At 38.0% G+C, this 17,963-nt stretch overlaps 1 protein-coding gene and 1 long non-coding RNA gene across 11 annotated transcripts in view; both read left to right on the top strand.

The window, feature by feature from the left end:
- The window catches only part of LOC127864385 (uncharacterized), a 186,464-nt gene that overhangs the window by 92,010 nt on the left and 76,491 nt on the right, over positions 1 to 17,963 (top strand). The gene's annotated exons all lie outside the window — the stretch shown is intronic.
- LOC127864406 (uncharacterized) lies at positions 2,703 to 16,683 on the top strand. Its single transcript, XR_008041892.1, has 2 exons — positions 2,703 to 3,041; positions 16,515 to 16,683. It is a non-coding gene; the product is annotated as an uncharacterized LOC127864406 (long non-coding RNA).

Raw genomic sequence — 17,963 nt, 5'->3', positions numbered from 1 at the left:
ATTTCATTTGTACATTTTTGCACAATATTCATTGCATTTTTCATAATTTATTATGTTTGAAAAGATTAAATTGAAATAGAATTGAGATATAATAATCATGAGACATATCTTTCTATTTAAAAAAAAATAAATTTATTTTTATTTTTTTATTTTTTTTTTTTTTAGGGGGAATTTTTCCCCCCAAAAGGGGAAAAAAGTATACTTTTCAGGTGGGAGACTGCCGCCGAAATTCGGCGGCAGATTTGATAGATTGAGGGCCCTGCTGCATAAAGCAACAATGAGGTAAATGTGTTTGCTGCATAATGCAACAAACAGGTTAATGTGTTCACTGCATAATACACCAATTAGGTCAATGTGGATGCTGCTTAATACAACTAAATCATGGCCATGCATACCTTTTCACAGAAATTAATTTGTACAGTGTTGTATTCATTTGATGTTGCGTTCATTAGCTGTTCTTATTGATATCCGAGTTTTTCAAATGACAGCGTTAGTATATCTCCCCTTTGGTATATTGCTTAAGTGCTAGAAGGAAACACAATTGCAGGGCATGGACCTTTGTCAGTTCATACATGTTTAATACCCATTATCTATGTCATTACATTTCTATCTACTTTATTGTTTTAACAACAAAAACATACATCTGGAGCAGTTAGGCAAACTTTCTCTGCCATACAAATATCAACAAATGATATGAAACATCCTTAAGGTAATTATATTAAAATATGTAAACATGTTATGTTGTAGATAAGTTTATAACATAAATGTTGCCTTACTAGGCTTTTCTTGTACACTGTAAGCATGAATGTGGCAGTCCAACTTGTGTTTTCTGATAACAATTCACATTGTTTGTATAAAATCTGATAAATCTATGTTAAAGTTTGCTTACCACCTCAAATATTTACTATGTCCCTTGACATATTGCTTTTATATTTTGCATTCTTCTTTACCAACATGACTCCAACGTATAAACAAGAGCAGATAACTGTATCAAGCATTTTGCAAGAATTCTTGCCCTTTTTCCACTTAGAATATGCATGTTATTGATAAATCTATGTTTAAGTTTGCGTACCACCTCAAATATTTTCTATATCCCTTGACATATTGTTTTCATATTTTGCATACTTCTTTACCAACATGACCCCAATCTATAAACAAGAGCAGACAACTGTATCAAGGATATTGTAAGAATTATGGCCCTTTTTTCACTTAGAATATGCGTATTATTGATAAATCTATGTTAAAGTTTGCGTACCACCTCAAATATTTTCTATGTCCCTTGACATATTGCTGTCATATTTTGCATACTTCTGTACCAACATTATTTAAATCTATAAACAAGAGCTGACAACTGTATCAAGTATTTTGTAAGAATTATGGCCCTTTTTTCACTTAGAATATGCATATTATTGATATAATTTATATTTATATAATATCACGTCCTCAAACATATTTGACAAGTAATACCCCTTAACAAATTATAGTTGAATTAATTACACACAACTGTAAATGTTTCTCAAATGAGCATTATTCAATTTGTAATCTGAAACACGCTTCCAAATTTTAATGCTAACGACACATTAACTATTAAATTCTAGCGTCAAATAAACAGTGCCTTATCCTTTGTCTCAATAAAAAGCACGCAAAAATTATGCAGACAAGTAGAACGTCGCATGGAAAGTGTGGGTGTATTTTTTGTTGCATTAAAACATGAACATCACGTCAGGCGATTTAGGCGTGTTCAGTGGGAAAAAAAACAACGCCCCCATTGGACGTTATTTCATCACATCTTTAAATAAAATCAAATGCCACAATTTATTTAAAAAATGGAGAATGTTTGCATTTCTTGAAATTAATGAGAACTTTTATCGTAAATATTCACCAGAATTTGCTTAAAAACTGGAATATACGGGATTATAGCGTAATGAGAAGCGACGAGAACAATAGTAAGTATGCAGTTAATTAATTAAAATTTTAAATATTAGTATACCCCTAATTGTTCTTTTAAAATTTATTGACTAACTAATCATTTTTTTTAAATAGTTTTATTTTATGATGCGCATTGACTTGGCATCATATCACTGATCGTGGCTTGCCTTGGCAGACTGATGCGAGGCATTGCGGCGAAATGCGACGTGCCACTGCATAATGATTCGGCTTAAAAAGCCGACTCGGCATTGACTCGTTGCGCCTTGACTTTGCGGATCGCGAAATATGTTTGTTTCGCGTTTGCTGTACTGTAATTATGGCCCTTTTTTGACTTAGTAGCTTTGAATATTTTGTTAAATTTTGTGTTTAGATGCACTTTACTTCTAAAGTATCAAGGCTATTGCTTTCAAACTTCAAATACTTTCTTACTATCATGAGGGCACTGTACCTGGGTAGTTGAATTTGACCTTGACCTTTGAATGACCTTGAATCTCAAGGTCAAATAAATAAAATTTGCTTAAATTGCCATAACTTCTTTATTTAGGATCAGATTGGATTCAAACTTTGACAAAATAACACTTACCTGACATACCACAATGGACTCCACCCAAACCATCTCCCACACTCCACCCCAGAATCCCCCCCCAAACATTTTTTTTTCCCTTTATTTTCTTATTTTTCGAAGATTATCAAATAAATGACCACACCCCCACATTATTCCCCCTCTCCACCCCCATTAAACATGGTAAAAAAGACACAACTATTTATTTTTATGCCCCCCTTCGAAGAATAGGGGGTATATTGCTTTGCTCATGTCTGTCTGTCGGTCTGTCGGTCGGTCTGTCGGTCCGTCCACCAGGTGGTTGTCAGACGATAACTCAAGAACGCTTGGGCCTAGGATCATGAAACTTCATAGGTACATTGATCATGACTCGCAGATGACCCCTATTGATTTTGAGGTCACTAGGTCAAAGGTCAAGGTCACGGTGACCAGAAATAGTAAAATGGTTTTTGAATGATAACTCAAGAACGCATACGCCTAGGATCATGAAACTTCATGGGTAGATTGATCATAACTTGCAGATGACCCCTATTGATTTTGAGGTCACTAGGTCAAGGGTTAAGGTCACGGTGACCAGAAATAGTAAAATGGTTTCCGGATGATAACTCAAGAACGCATACGCCATGGATCATGAAACTTCATAGGTAGATTGATCATGACTTGCAGATGACCCCTATTGATTTTGAGGTCACAAGGTCAAAGGTCAAGGTCACGGTGACCCGAAATAGTAAAATGGTTTCCGGATGATAACTCAAGAACGCATACGCCATGGATCATGACACTTCATAGGTACATTGATCGTGACTCGCAGATGACCCCTATTGATTTTCAGGTCACTAGGTCAAAGGTCAAGGTCACATGACAAAAATCGTATTCACACAATGGCTGCCACTACAACGGACAGCCCATATGGGGGGCATGCATGTTTTACAAACAGCCCTTGTTATGATTTTATTTTTGAAAGACGGTCCAACCATCCCACCCAAGCAGGGCTTAACACTAACTTTTTTTTCAACTAGCCCATTTGGGCTAGTAAATGCAGAACCTACTAGCCCTGACCAATCTTTCATGTGCCCTGACCCAAATATTATCAAAACCTTTATATTTATCATTCAACTTGTATTTTTTTGTGTGTGGAGATGTGCAATTATGATTCTATTATTCTTATTAGCTTGCCTTACTAATGCTAATAAATTCAATATTCATCTACTTAAGACCTCTATTTGTAATCTTCACGCCATTTCGGGAGAAATTTCCTTGTTTTTTTCCCCCTCATACTTTCTATAACTTTCCTCCTTCCCTTATCTTTTCTTATTTGAGGAACCCCCATCCCCACCGGTAAAGCCAAACTAAAACAACGGCATGAATGTTAAAACCTTTTTTACATAGATTGCCGCGGTTGCTGTCTGACGACAAATTGTAAGTGAATCTCAGGTGTCGCAAATTAAAGTGTTACGGTAGTCGTAACAATTGTACAGGGTTAACTCTCTACTAAAAGCCGGGATCAACCATTAATATTAGTTTTGCTAATTGAATTACGTAAAAAAGATTGTCAAAACACTTCTAATCGATCAAACAAATTAAATGTTTGCGATGATAATCATGTTTTTTTCTGAGCCATAATTCGAAACATCAAAGCATCCACTAGTAATGTCCCTTGACAATTAATACCAATAACATTGAACAGAAATATAGAGTGATGTTGCCAATAGTTTCCCTACATCTCCCCCCACACACCTACCAAAGTGTGGTACTAATGTTTTCTGCAGAACATGTTTAGACAGGTGTGCAGCAATTCAGACAAATGCTTGAAGAATATGCCAAGAATACCTCAGGAATTCTAAGATTCAGGGTACCAGGTTTTACTCTTGCTCACAGAGGTAGAATTCTGTCTACCAGATTTTGTGCCTTTAGATCAGCTGGGTTATTTTTCCTCTGGTTACCATGGTTATGCAAATATCCAAGGCGTTTTTAAGTGGATTTTGGTAGATTTCAGTTTGAGTAACCCATTAACCCTGGGTCTATCCGCTGAATATGAACTATCTGAGATTGAACTGCATGTCACAAGTTGGTATTAAAATTAATGAGTTTGTAAAAAAATAACTTCTGCACAGAAGGTCACTTACAAATTAAACCTTATTTCCCATCGTTTCCTAATGAAATTAAGGAACTCTGGGAATCCTTTGATATTTTCTATACTTCTATACTAAAAAAAGCTAGATGTTTGAAGTCCATGATTTAAGAGATCTATACTTCAACATTAATAATAATTGATTTATCAAAATTTTGTTGAAGGGATTTAACTCTGCTGTGTCTAATTTTAACTTTGAGAATTTAACGGGTATTGCTTGAAAACAGAACTTATACATGCATAGAAGAGTGTCCTAATTCCCAATTTAAGCCATTGTCCTGACTAATTTATCAATGAATAAAAACAAAGCTGGAAATTTGCAGTTTTATCTGTTCTACTGTCTTCATATTATATGAAGTGGTCATTTTCAGTTAAGTATCTATAAATAAAAGCTAGATCTATTGTTTGATAAACAAAGTTAACATGTAAATAAAACATAACGATATGTGTCATTATATTAACATAGAGTGTCTTGAGTTCTTGATTCATTTTATCAATGGAGGTAACTCATTCAGAACTCAATACAGAGGATGTGTAAAGGGTCTTAATGTCAAATAATGATGAGAAATATGGTGAAATATTTGGGTTTTCTTTATGTACGAAATATTGACAAGTATATTAGTGGCGAGTATGCATGACGGTCAAAAGATTAAATATTTGGATCTGGTGTATGTTTAACAACAAAGGGGTTACGATGCTGTTGACACAAGTATTAGGCTGTATTTGCATTATTTATTGGTATCACAATGCTGTTTAACGTGTGCATACTTGAATAGTGACTTCTCCAGTAGGTTGAAATTCAGCCAATCAGAAATAAACACGCATAGAACACTGACCAATGGGATTCATAACAGAGTTTCACTGGGCAGGATGTTAGAGGGAAACAGGACAGTTAGCGTTTAGACTTGGAGACGTACGGATCGAGAAAGACACAACCATGTAGCAATCACAACGTATTTGTATAACTGAAAATATTAAGTATGTTAGACATTAAATTGGACTAGAAACTGATATGTGGTGTTGTTGAATATTTTATCCTATATTATGCAGAGAAATTAACATAAATGGAGAGGGACCGACTGGTCCCATGCGCGGCATGAGAAAATGGTAGTTAATGCAAAACTCGTCATCTTGGCATTATGCGCATGACGAGATATCGAATGATAGGCTACACACTGGTAATCTAAGAGTATTGAACATTGTTAGTAACTACGTGTCGTCCATGAACTATGAACAATTACGTGACATTAATAATTATGTAAATACACTTTTTTTACAATTTGTCAATATGCTTGTGCTTGTGCAAGTTTGTCATTGCAAAAATTTTACTTGAGAAAAAAAGACAGTTCATAAACTTATGATTGATGGGTTAACCCTTTGCATGCTGGGAAATTTGTCGTCTGCTAAAATGTCGTCTGCTGAATTTCTGAAACTAGCATTTTCTTCGATTTTTTTTTAAAGAATACTATCAGAATAGCAAACAGTTTGGATCCAGATGAGACGCCATGTTCTGTTGCGTCTCATCTGGATTCAAACTGTTTGCAAAGGCCTTCAAAATTCGGTTCCCGAAATGAAAGAGTTAAATCAATGAAACAGCAGACATATTTCAATACAGGGAGACAGCTTATTAAAAACACATGCTTTACTATGATGATTGTTTTGTTTCACAGACAGCGAGAAATTAGAAATGCCTCCACAAAATTCAAGTGAATATCTCATGTGAAAGTAAATACTTTTAAGAAGACAATGGCATAGAGGTTTTTAATTTTTGTTGTATTTTTGGTGAAATCATTACATGGACTGATTTCTTCACTGTAATGTAATGTGTGCATACATTTCCTTGTGTCAGGGTGCACTGAAATATACTCTGCTTGAATGTAATTAAGGAAGACATTTTTTTTTAATTTTGTAGACATGAAAAAAGTTTTCAGACTTTAGCTTTTAGTGTGTTGCTTTCACACCGTGGGAACTTGGATACAAACACGATTTACTTGTTGAGGCTCATAGCACTTAGCACACCAACATTTTGTCCTATACTGAAAACAGCACACCAACATTATGTCCTATACTGAAAACAGCACACCAACATTATGTCCTATACTGAAAACAGCACACCAACATTATGTCCTATACTGAAAACAGCACACCAACATTATGTCCTATACTGAAAACAGCACACCAACATTATATCCTATACTGAAAACAGCACACCAACATTATGTCCTATACTGAAAATTTACTCACCACTTTTTACTCATATACTTTGCCTTTATAGGCTTTTTCAAAGTTTGTTTTAGGTAATGGATTAAATTTTGTTTATTTTACAAAACAAAACAATTGTATCTATTGATGACATTTGTTTTTGAATGTGCTCTGTAAGGTAAATAACAGAATAATAGCAAGTAAATTGGATTTGTTTAAAAAAAAGAGCAAAATTGCAGTATAAAAAATGTGTTTGAATTAGTATCAATCCAGTGTCTTCAATAAGGGACTGCAGGCGGCTGATTTGATCACTAGAAGCGCTTAATGGCCCACAATGTGCTCATGGTGAGCTTTTGTGATCACCATTTGTCTTTTGTGTGTTTTCTGCGTAAACATTCGCCTTGTTAACACTCTAAAGGCTACATGTCCAATCTTCATGAAATTTGATCAGAAGATTTGTGCCAATGATATCTTTGATGAGTTCGATAATGGTTCTGGTTAGTGCTGCAACAATATACCGGTATTATCGCAATACGCAAACCGCATATTGTATTGCGATACGATTTTCATCATACCGGTACGAACATTTTGCAAAATTGTATTCACATTTCATCCAGAAAAGCCATCCGAAATAATGATATCAAGGTAAACAAAACAAAGCAGTGTAAATAAATTTTTACGTAAAATAGCATTCTAAAAAGTGTATTATACGGAGTAGCGTTGTTACATGGGAGCATTTGTTCGATGCTTTTGAACAGATTATCGTTGAATTAATTGCGCACAACTGAAAATGTTTCGTTCAATTCCGAATTGAGCATTATTAAATTTGTAATCCGAATTTCAGAAACACGCTTCCAACTTTTAATGCTAACCCGACTATACAAAATTCTAGCGTCAAATAAAAAGTGTTTTATCCTTTGTCTCAATAAAAAGCGCGCGAAAATTATGCAGACATGTAGAACATCGCATGGAAAGTATGGGTGTATTTTGTGTTGTATAAAAGCGGGAACATCACATTAGGCGATTTACGTGTGTTCAGTGGGAAAAAACGCCCGGTTGAACATGATTTCATCACATCTTTAAATAGTAACAAATGCCAAAATGTATTTGATACTTAAGATAATTTGCAAATGTTTGTGTTTCTTGTAATTCTTGAGCACATTTATAATAGCATAGCGTGGCTGGGATAGATTATTATTGGTTAGATAGGTCACGTGATTAATCTCTATAATTAGACTAGAAGGCGAACAATCACATACAAAAAATTATGTGTGCATAAAATATTATTTATGTATTGTCCTAGTGGTAAAGAAAAGGTCATAGACCGGACGGACTCCTATGCCACGAAGGAAATAACAAAGACAATGATTGATTGAAAAAAGGGCATTTATTTTAAAATACCATAAAAAAATAAAGAACAGAAAACATATTTTACTGAATGGCATAATGGGCGGTAAAAACCCGCCACAAGGGGAACCTGAAAGGTAACCCCGCCGCCCATGGAATACGGGAGAGGACCTCATATAGAAAGGGGGGAGCTACCCCTAAAGGTATATGTAGTGGCTTCAAACCGTCAAAAACAAATTGTAGACTGTATGGTTAAGTGAACAGTCGTGTGGCCTGAACACTTACTGAGAATAAATCGAAAATTGCATGTAAGCTTCATAAAATAATAGTAAAAAAGCACTATGAAGATTAATGGATTGCCTAGGGCGAAAATAATTTAAGGTGAAGTCTAAAATATGTGTAAAATAGTAGACAATGCCATTTTGAAGTATTATGCAGGGATGATCATTAAAATTGAACACAGACTAGAGAAATAACCATCAGGTTTAAAAATTGCACAATGTAAATTGCCGATAAAATTGACAAAGTACGACTAGAAAACACACAAAAATGTCACGGCTGTGAACAATGGATAAATGATGAGATCTGTACATGAAGGTCAAATCTAAATCATAATATAGAACACGAAACAAAACAAGTGAAAACCAAAATACAAAAAAAAAGAAAGAAAAACTGAACATATTAAATAAAACATGTGAAACATGTAACTTTGTTGCTGCAGCCTTAAACTGTCAGACAACTAAAGAAAACTATACAGCAGACATTGGCATAAACTAAAAATTACGGGCACTGTAACAAGGGTAGAATTTACATATAACCCTAAACTGAACGGTGAACATAAATCTATGGTAAAATGTACAGTGACACAAACAATGTAGGGATGCAAATGTAAGCCCTCCTGAGGGAAGGCTGCGGCCTTAACTGTCAGAAAAAACAGGGAAAATTAATACAGTAAATTTTACATAAATTATGTACACACGAAAAGAAAATATGAAAAAATATATGCAGCCTTAACTGTCAGGTAAACTTAAGAGAAACTTTCAAGACGTAGTGCTAATACGCTTGCTCAGTGACCCAAACAATTGTGAGATGCAAATGTAAGCAATCCTGCAGGAAAGCGATGAAGCTGCGGTTTTTAAACCGTCAGACAATACAAAAACATAAAAATGAATTGATACAGCAAATGTTACATAAATTATGTACATAAGGAAAAAATTGAAAAACACATAAATACCTGCAGCCTTAAACTGTCAGGTAAACATAAAGGAAACGTCCAAGACGTAGTGTCCATATTCTTGAATGAAAATAAAAATGAACTGGCTAGAGATGCAAAGCACGTATGGTTCCCCTCCATAATGTAATCAAACGCTGCCGCCTACACAGTCAGTGTCTGATAAGTTGGGGGTATTAAAGGGGTAATGGTGTAGATCGAATGTACTTAACATATGCGTTTGATCGCCAACGTCCCAAATGTTGGAGCTGGGAGGCAGGCATTTTATGGGAATGGGCGTGAGTAGCACCTCCGATGCGAAAAAAGTGGGATGTGTAAAATTGTGGATTTAGATCCGAAGCCACAACACATGTTCGAAGATTTGACCTAAAGAAAGCAGTGGTGACAGGATCCCCATTACGAAATTGGAAAAGAGGGCCTGTTTGCGTAGGGCATATCCGTAGGTATCTTACTAATGCACAAACAGGGCATAGCTGTGTGTCAGATTGAAGGGCAAGTGGAACAGTGGTAGCTTGACCTTGTGAGTGTTTGTAATTACGAACATTTATTACTGCCGATAAGAGCTTGGCATTTGTGTACATGAAAGTGAGGTCCTTGCGCAACACGGTATTTTGGTGACCGTTTTGGGAAATGGAAAGTTCCCCTAACCGGAAAAGGCCAAAAAAGGCAGTAAGAAACATGGCCTTTAAAAGGACCCGGTTGTAATGGTCCAGTATGTGGGAATGGAGGGCAGCCAGTAAAGTTTGGATGTTGGCCACAGTGAAAGGCAGGCGTTTATCCGCAGTTGACATGCGGCGGATACTGTACAATAACTTTTTTATCACGAAGGATTCCGTGGGGTTGACCATATTGTATAATTTATGAATGTAACCAAGAGTGGAAACATATGTAGAAATAGTGTTAGCCTGAAAATGTAGATTGTGACAGTACGCGATAAATTGTGCTAAGCGTTCAGATGAAATGGGTAAGCATTGCAGCGTAGGGTAATGCGCCAAATGAAAGCGTTGGTATTGGAGAAAAGCATCTTATAGCTGGCTTTTGTGGAAGGAGCAAGGGATCTGTTTAATAAATTGTACACAGTTTGATTTAAATTATGAAAAGGTACTCTGGAATGGTTGTTGGAAGCTGGTCCATGAGGGGAGCCCTTTCCTTGAATTTGGCGATCTTTAAACGAGAAAGGAGGTCAGGTAATAAATTGTATTTTCCCGGGATGTGTTGTGCCTGCAAAAGGATATTATATTTCATACTGGCTAAAATGATACGGCGGACTAGTGACATAATGACAGGGACCCGGCATGTCTGTTTATTAATAATGTGAACCGCGGCTTCATTGTCAGTGTGTAAAACGATACACTTATTTCGAAGTTGGTGACCCCAGATTTCCAATGAAAGAAAAATTGGAAAAATTTCCTTAAAAGTTATGTCATAAGCCAACCAAGCGTCTGGCCAGGTACCTGAAAACCAGTGTGACTCAAAAATAGCTCCGAAACCTAATGCTCCAGATGCATCTGTATGAAGATGCAAAGTATTGGACGTTAGCCAACATTGTTCATTGAGTACTTGTTTCCCATTAAAATGTTCAAGGAATAATTGCAAAGGGCGTAGGTCCTTGCGGCTTTCCTTGTTTAGAGTAATGTGATGATGAGGTTTGGAGACATTCAGTGTCAAATCTATGAGTCTGCGTAAGAAACCGCGACCGGGAACTATGACTTGGCAGCAGAAATTTAAAAGACCCAAAAGGGATTGCAGTTCCTTAAGGGTGACCTTACGTGACTTAACGAACGAGCTTAAAAGTGTCCTAGTTTTTATTAACTTGTCTGCCGGAAGACGTGCTTCCATAAGGATTGAGTCTAATTCAAGACCCATAAATGTAATGATAGGAGTAGCCGTGACAGTTTTATCTGATTTGATGGGCACGCCAATTTGGGCACAAAATCTTAAGAAATTGTCTAAACTTCTTTGACATATAGGAGAGTTAACTGGACCCATGAATAAGAAGTCATCTAAAATGTGAACCATATGTGGCATGTGTAAATGTGTGACTGAAATAAATTGCAAGGCAGAACTGAAACGTTCAAAAATGCCACAAGAAGACGAGGCTCCCATTGGGAGACAAGTATCATAAAAGAAATTATCTTCAAATTGTATACCAAGTAAGTGATGGTCAGAAGGGTGAATTGGGATTAACCTGAAAGCCGAATCAATGTCTGTTTTGCTGAAAAGAGCCCCCGGGCCAATACTCAAAAGGAGGGCTAAAGCGTCGTCGAAAGAGCAATAGGAAACTGAAGCTAGTTCGGGCTCAATATAATCATTAATGGATTGACCTGGAGGATAACTGAGGTGGTGTATTAACCGGAACTGACCAGGAGATTTTTTAGGAACCACGCCAATGGGACTTACTCGAAAATTGCCAAAGGGAGGGGATGAGAAAGGACCCTTAACCCGACCGGTTTGAAGTTCCTCGTTAAGTTTGTGACGGACAATATCAGGGTGTTGTTTGCATGATGTAAGGTTAGAGGCTGAAGCTGAAACCCGAGGACCTAAATAACCTAATTTGAAACCAGAAGTAAAACCTTCAATCAAATAGTTAGCCCATTGGTAACCTGACAGAAATTGGGAGAGTTTATGAATGTAAATTGGGGTTACCACAGCGGTTTTATTTGGCTTGTTTATGCTGTGCAGCGGGTTGTGGGGTGGAGGGGGCTCTGGCAGCGTGTTCCTTTGAGAAGAAGGAGCATTCGTAAACTGGGTGTGAACCCCTGCAAAAGCCGCAGACATGGGGGTGTGGGCAAGAGGGGACGTGGCAGAGGGAGCGACTGTTATAATGGAAACAGGTTTTGTCAAGGAATCTTTTGACGGGCGACGATGGTTTTGGGGTGGGTCTTTGGGGACGAAAAGAGGGGATGGAGGGGGCCAACGTGCTTGCCATGAGCCAAAACTCCGTATGGAGTCGGTCCCATGGAAGAGGAATAGTTTCCCGTAGGATTCTGAAATGGTTGTTGTAATACGAAAATGCTAAGCCCGGACGACGGGTTGCAAGGTCTCTAACGATCTCTGCATATTTTAGCAGAGCTTGAGTCTCTGCTGGGAACTTTAACGTGTAAACCGCTATAAAGCGGAGGAAAGCGGATGTCCAGAGCTCAATGTTGGTTATCTTCTTTGAGCTTGATTTAGGTGTTATGGATATTTGTGCGTTCCTATCAATTTGTAGGGTATATTGGGTGGCCTGGCCAGACATTGCCGATGGTAGGAGAAGGGCCAAGTCCACATATTTGTTTTTCCAGATGTCTTTGCACACCGACTTTTTAACTTGGCTGATAATTGGGGTACTGATCGGTTCAGCATACAACATGCCCGTACCTTGAAGAAGGTCTGCCCCATGTGAACGAACAGCCTGATGAAAAGTCAGGTCGTGGTCCTCATCCGATGATCCCGAGGAGTCGCTGTCATAATCCACAAGAGGCATGGCCGGTTCCAAATTTAGGCCTGGACGTCCCAATGGGAGTGGAAGGGGAAGTTGCTGATGGACAGTTGACGTGTCCTGCCGAACCTCTGAGCAGTGTTGATTTTGGATTTGACCAGCAGAGGAGGGAATCATGGATGGGGTAGCACTAACCCGCCATCTGCTCGGTGCATCGGGAATGGCGAGCTCTTCAGCTGTGGCCAGGGCCGGTTCCTCATTAGGCGCAGACGATTTTGACCTTTTAGAAGGCTTGGGGGTGGCTGTAGACCCATCGCAGCAGGGACAGGCGGTCGATGTAGCCTTCCTGCTATGTTTTCCCCCACGTTTCATCTGGAAAACATAATGAACCTGTCAGTCTGAACTATATAAGCTATAGTATTAACCAAAATAACCATGGACTGACTTGAAACTTAGCTCAGGTAAAATAGTTCCTTCGTAGGGAACTTGACATTAGTATCAGCCAAGGCAAAATAGTTCCTGCGTAGAGGAATATAACATCAATATCAGCCTGAATTGCGTAGAATATCAGGCAAAAATATTGAAAATAAATAAGCCTTGCTGAACCAATGACTAAAATCAGGCAACATAGTTCTGCGTAGAGAACTGTAAAATCAGTTTCAGACCAGGCAAAAAGGATCCCGCGAAGAGGACCATTAAACATCAATATCAGACAATTGCTGAGTAACGTCAGACAAAATATTTAAACTTAAGCCTGGCCTGAGCTCATAATTTATAATGGGCATAATAGGTCCTGCGTAGAGAACTATAATATAAGCCCGGCCTGACCTGATAGCTAAGTTAAATATAACTATTATAACATAAATATCCAATTTAACAGTTAACTGAGCCATAAATGGATAGCAATGAAAGCTTGTGCTGGTAGCTAACATCAGTAAGGATATATAGAAAATATCTGAGTAGTCAGAACTACATGTAATAAATAAACTGTTAAAATGTTACACAGCTATAAATATAGTCCTACTTGGACTCTTAAGCTGATAGTTTAATCAGGTAGACTAGATAGAAACCTGTATTGAAATCAGGCACAATGTATAGAAAATATAAGAATACGTATCTATACTGAATCAGATTGACTGATTCAAGGCGGCGACCACTGCAGCTCAGATGTTGTTGAAGAAACGAAGCAGGCCACGAGATGAAAGGTGACAACCATCCTCCGCAAAGTTCGAAAGTATACAGTCAGGTGACCAGAACCCCTTCAAACGCCACAAGTAGGTTCGCCCATTGGGTGAAGAATTGAGCCATTGAATGAGTAGCATGTTCATTTCATCAACTCTGGTGTTGAACCATTGAGGATCCACTGGGTAACGTGTTTGACAGGTAGGTAAATGTCGATGAAGTGTTTGCAAGACTATAACTTGAGATATTCCATCAACATAAAGTATCGTGTCCACTAGATCGCGAATTGCTGAAGCCACGGAAAGTGGTGATTGATGTGGTTGATAAAGATCATTAGTCCCTATTACCAGAATCACTATGTCCGGATTAAAATCCAAGATTTCTTGCAACTTGTTGTGAAAACAATCAACCGTGGCACCGGGAACACCCGAGTATTGGATAACTGGACAACCCGCGAGACCCAAATCGTACCGGAGTGACGAATCATAACGAATGAAGTCCTTCAACCTGCTCACGAAAGAGTGCCCGAATACCAGAATCCTCTTCGGTATGGGCGCCGCCATCTTGGATCTCGTCACGGGAGACTTCTTTTCGAGACTTCGTTGCACTACATATCAGCTAACAAAGGTTGTCACCTTTATCCCTAAATAACACAAAAAGTAATGGTCGCCGCCAAATGAAATGTAATCCTCTGTAAAAACGAAGTGATAATGCGTCGTATGGTATAAGGAGTAACTATGAAATTACCGTTAAGACGCGAAAATATTGAAAATAATCTCTATTTATTGTAGTAGCAGCTGCAAGTAGAAAATCCGAGCGCATAATGGCCAACAAAGGGCTCACGTGGTCTTATAACTTAAGCCGATTGGTTAATAGCATAGCGTGGCTGGGATAGATTATTATTGGTTAGATAGGTCACGTGATTAATCTCTATAATTAGACTAGAAGGCGAACAATCACATAAAAAAATTTATGTGTACATAAAAAGTAAATATTTACCAGAATTTGCTAAAAACTGGAATGTACGGGATTATCGGGTAATTGGCAAGTTATAATTCTGGTACAAGTTAGCAATATATTGCGATATATTGCAATACGGGTTTTTGAACTGACGATATATTGCAATACGGTATTTGGCGTATTGTTGCAGCACTAGTTCTGGTTGGTCAAAAACATGGCAGCCAGGGGGCTGGGTATTTTTTTTCATTATATGGCTTTATTAAAACCTTGTTAACACTCTTAAAGTCACATTTGTTGTCCAATCTTCATGAAACTTGGTCAGAACATATGTTTAAATAAATGATATCTTATATGCGCTTGAAAATGGTTCCGGTTGCTTGAAAAACATGTCAGCCAGGGGGCTGGGCATTTTTCCTTATATGGTTACATATGGCTATAGTTAAACCTTGTTAACACTATATAGACCACAATTATTTCTGCTCTTCATGAAACTTTTGTCTCAATGATATCTGGGATGAGTTAAAAAATAGTCCAGGTTGCTTAAAAAAACATGGCTGCCAGGGAGCGGGGCATTTTTCCTTAAATGGCTATGTATTGCTATAGACTATAGTATAGTAAAACCATGTTCGCAATTTACAGACTACAATTATTGTCAGATCATCTAGTACTCCACTTTCAATAACGGTCATGAAACTTGGTCAGAACGTTTGTCTCAATGATGTCTTGGACGAGTTAAAACATAGTTAAGTTTGCTTGAAAAACATGGCTCGATGGGGCATTTTTCCTTATATGGCTATAGTAAAACTATCTTGAACAAGTTTGAAAAAAAAAAGATTTCATTTGGTTGGAAAACATGGCCTCCAGGGGGTGGGCGTTTTGCTTCATATGGCTTTAGTAAAAAATTGTTAACACTTTTAAAGCCACATCTTCATGAAACTTTGTCAGAACATTTGCTCAAATGATATCTTGTAGGAGTACACAATGGTTCTGGTCTGTAAAATAACATGTAACCACTCCAGAGGCCACGTTTATAGTCCCATCATCATTATACTTGGTCAGAAGATTTGTCCCAATTACATGATGGACGAGTTCGAAAATGGTTCCAGTTGCTTGGAAAACATGGCCGCCAGGGGCCGGGACTTTTTTCCTTATAAGGCTATGGTAAAAACTTATAAACACTCTGAAAGTCACATGTATTGTCCAACCATCATGAAACTTGGTTAGAACATTTGTTTTAATGATATCTTGGATGAGATTAGAAAATGGTTCCGGTCTGTTGAAAAACATGGCCACCAGGGGCAGGAAATTTATCCGTTTATGGCTATATTAAGACCTTGTTAGCACTTTTATTTTTATGCCCCCCTTCGAAGAAGCGGGGGTATATTGCTTTGCACATGTCGGTCGGTCGGTCTGTCGGTCTGTTGGTCGGTCCGTCCACCAGGTGGTTTCCGGATGATAACTCAAGAACGCTTGGGGCTAGGATCATGAAACTTCATAGGTACATTGATCATGACTTGCAGATGACCCCTATTGATTTTGAGGTCACTAGGTCAAAGGTCAAGGTCACGGTGACCCGAAATAGTAAAATGGTTTCCGGATGATAACTCAAGAATGCATACGCCTAGGATCATGAAACTTCATGGGTAGATTGATCATGACTTGCAGATGACCCCTATTGATTTTGAGGTCACTAGGTCAAAGGTCAAGGTCACGGTGACCCGAAATAGTAAAATGGTTTCCGGATGATAACTCAAGAACGCATACGCCTAGGATCATGAAACTTCATAAGTAGATTGATCATGACTCGCAGATGACCCCTATTGATTTTGAGGTCACTAGGTCAAAGGTCAAGGTCACGGTGACCCGAAATAGTAAAATGGTTTTTGGATGATAACTCAAGAACGCATACGCCTAGGATCATGAAATTTCATAGGTAGATTGATCATGACTCGCAGATGACCCCTAGTGATTTCGAGGTCACAAGGTCAAAGGTCAAGGTCACGGTGACCCGAAATAGTAAAATGATTTTTGGATGATAACTCAAGAACGCTTTTGCCTAGGATCATGACACTTCATAGGTACATTGATCGTGACTCGCAGATGACCCCTATTGATTTTCAGGTCACTAGGTCAAAGGTCAAGGTCACAGTGACAAAAATAGTATTCACACAATGGCTGCCACTACAATGAACAGCCCATATGCGGGGCATGCATGTTTTACAAACAGCCCTTGTTACATTTTACATTTATAGTTCACTCTTCATGAAACTTGGTCAGAAAATTTGTTCTTATTACATCTTGGGCTGCACAGAACATTCCAGTTCCTTTGTACCTCAGGTCAGCGACTTTGGGCCTTTCAGACCCTCTTGTTTTGTAATGCGGCTTCTGTAAAAAGCTGACACTGTATTTGTGTCAAGTTCAATCGTTTTCTCTTTCTTCCCATGGTTTAGTTAAGTATCAATAATGTGCCAATATTAACAATAAAGGAGCATGGTCTACGACTTCAGTAATTTAACATGCATACAAATGCATTGTAATTATATCCCCATTACTAGTAATGGGGGCTATATAGGAGTCACTTTGTCTGTCGGTCTGTTTTTCCCGAAAATTTCATCTGATCTTCACCAAACTTGGTCAGAAGTTGTATCTAGATGATGTCTAGGTCAAGTTTAAATATGGGTCATGCCAGGGTCACTTAGTGCATTTTAAACCGAAAGTTTGTCCAGACCATTACTATGTCATTATCGTTAGATTTTTAAATGACTTGGTACATTTGTTCACCATCATTGGACGGTGTGTCGCGCGAAAAGCCGAAAGAATTACACCAATATCTCCAAGGTCAAGGTCACACTTTGAGTTCAAAGGTCCAATGCTTGTCCGGGCCATAACTTTGTAGATTATTGTCAGACTTTAAAATCATTTGTCACATTTGTTCACGATCATTGGACAGTGTGTCCCGCGAAAAAATTAGGTCGATATCTCCAAGGTCAAGGTCACA

Source organism: Dreissena polymorpha, chromosome 1 (assembly GCF_020536995.1).
Source record: "Dreissena polymorpha isolate Duluth1 chromosome 1, UMN_Dpol_1.0, whole genome shotgun sequence".
Lineage (NCBI taxonomy): Eukaryota > Metazoa > Mollusca > Bivalvia > Myida > Dreissenidae > Dreissena > Dreissena polymorpha.
The sequence above is the reverse complement of the archived record's forward strand: the minus strand, read 5'-3'. Positions and strand labels throughout refer to the sequence as shown.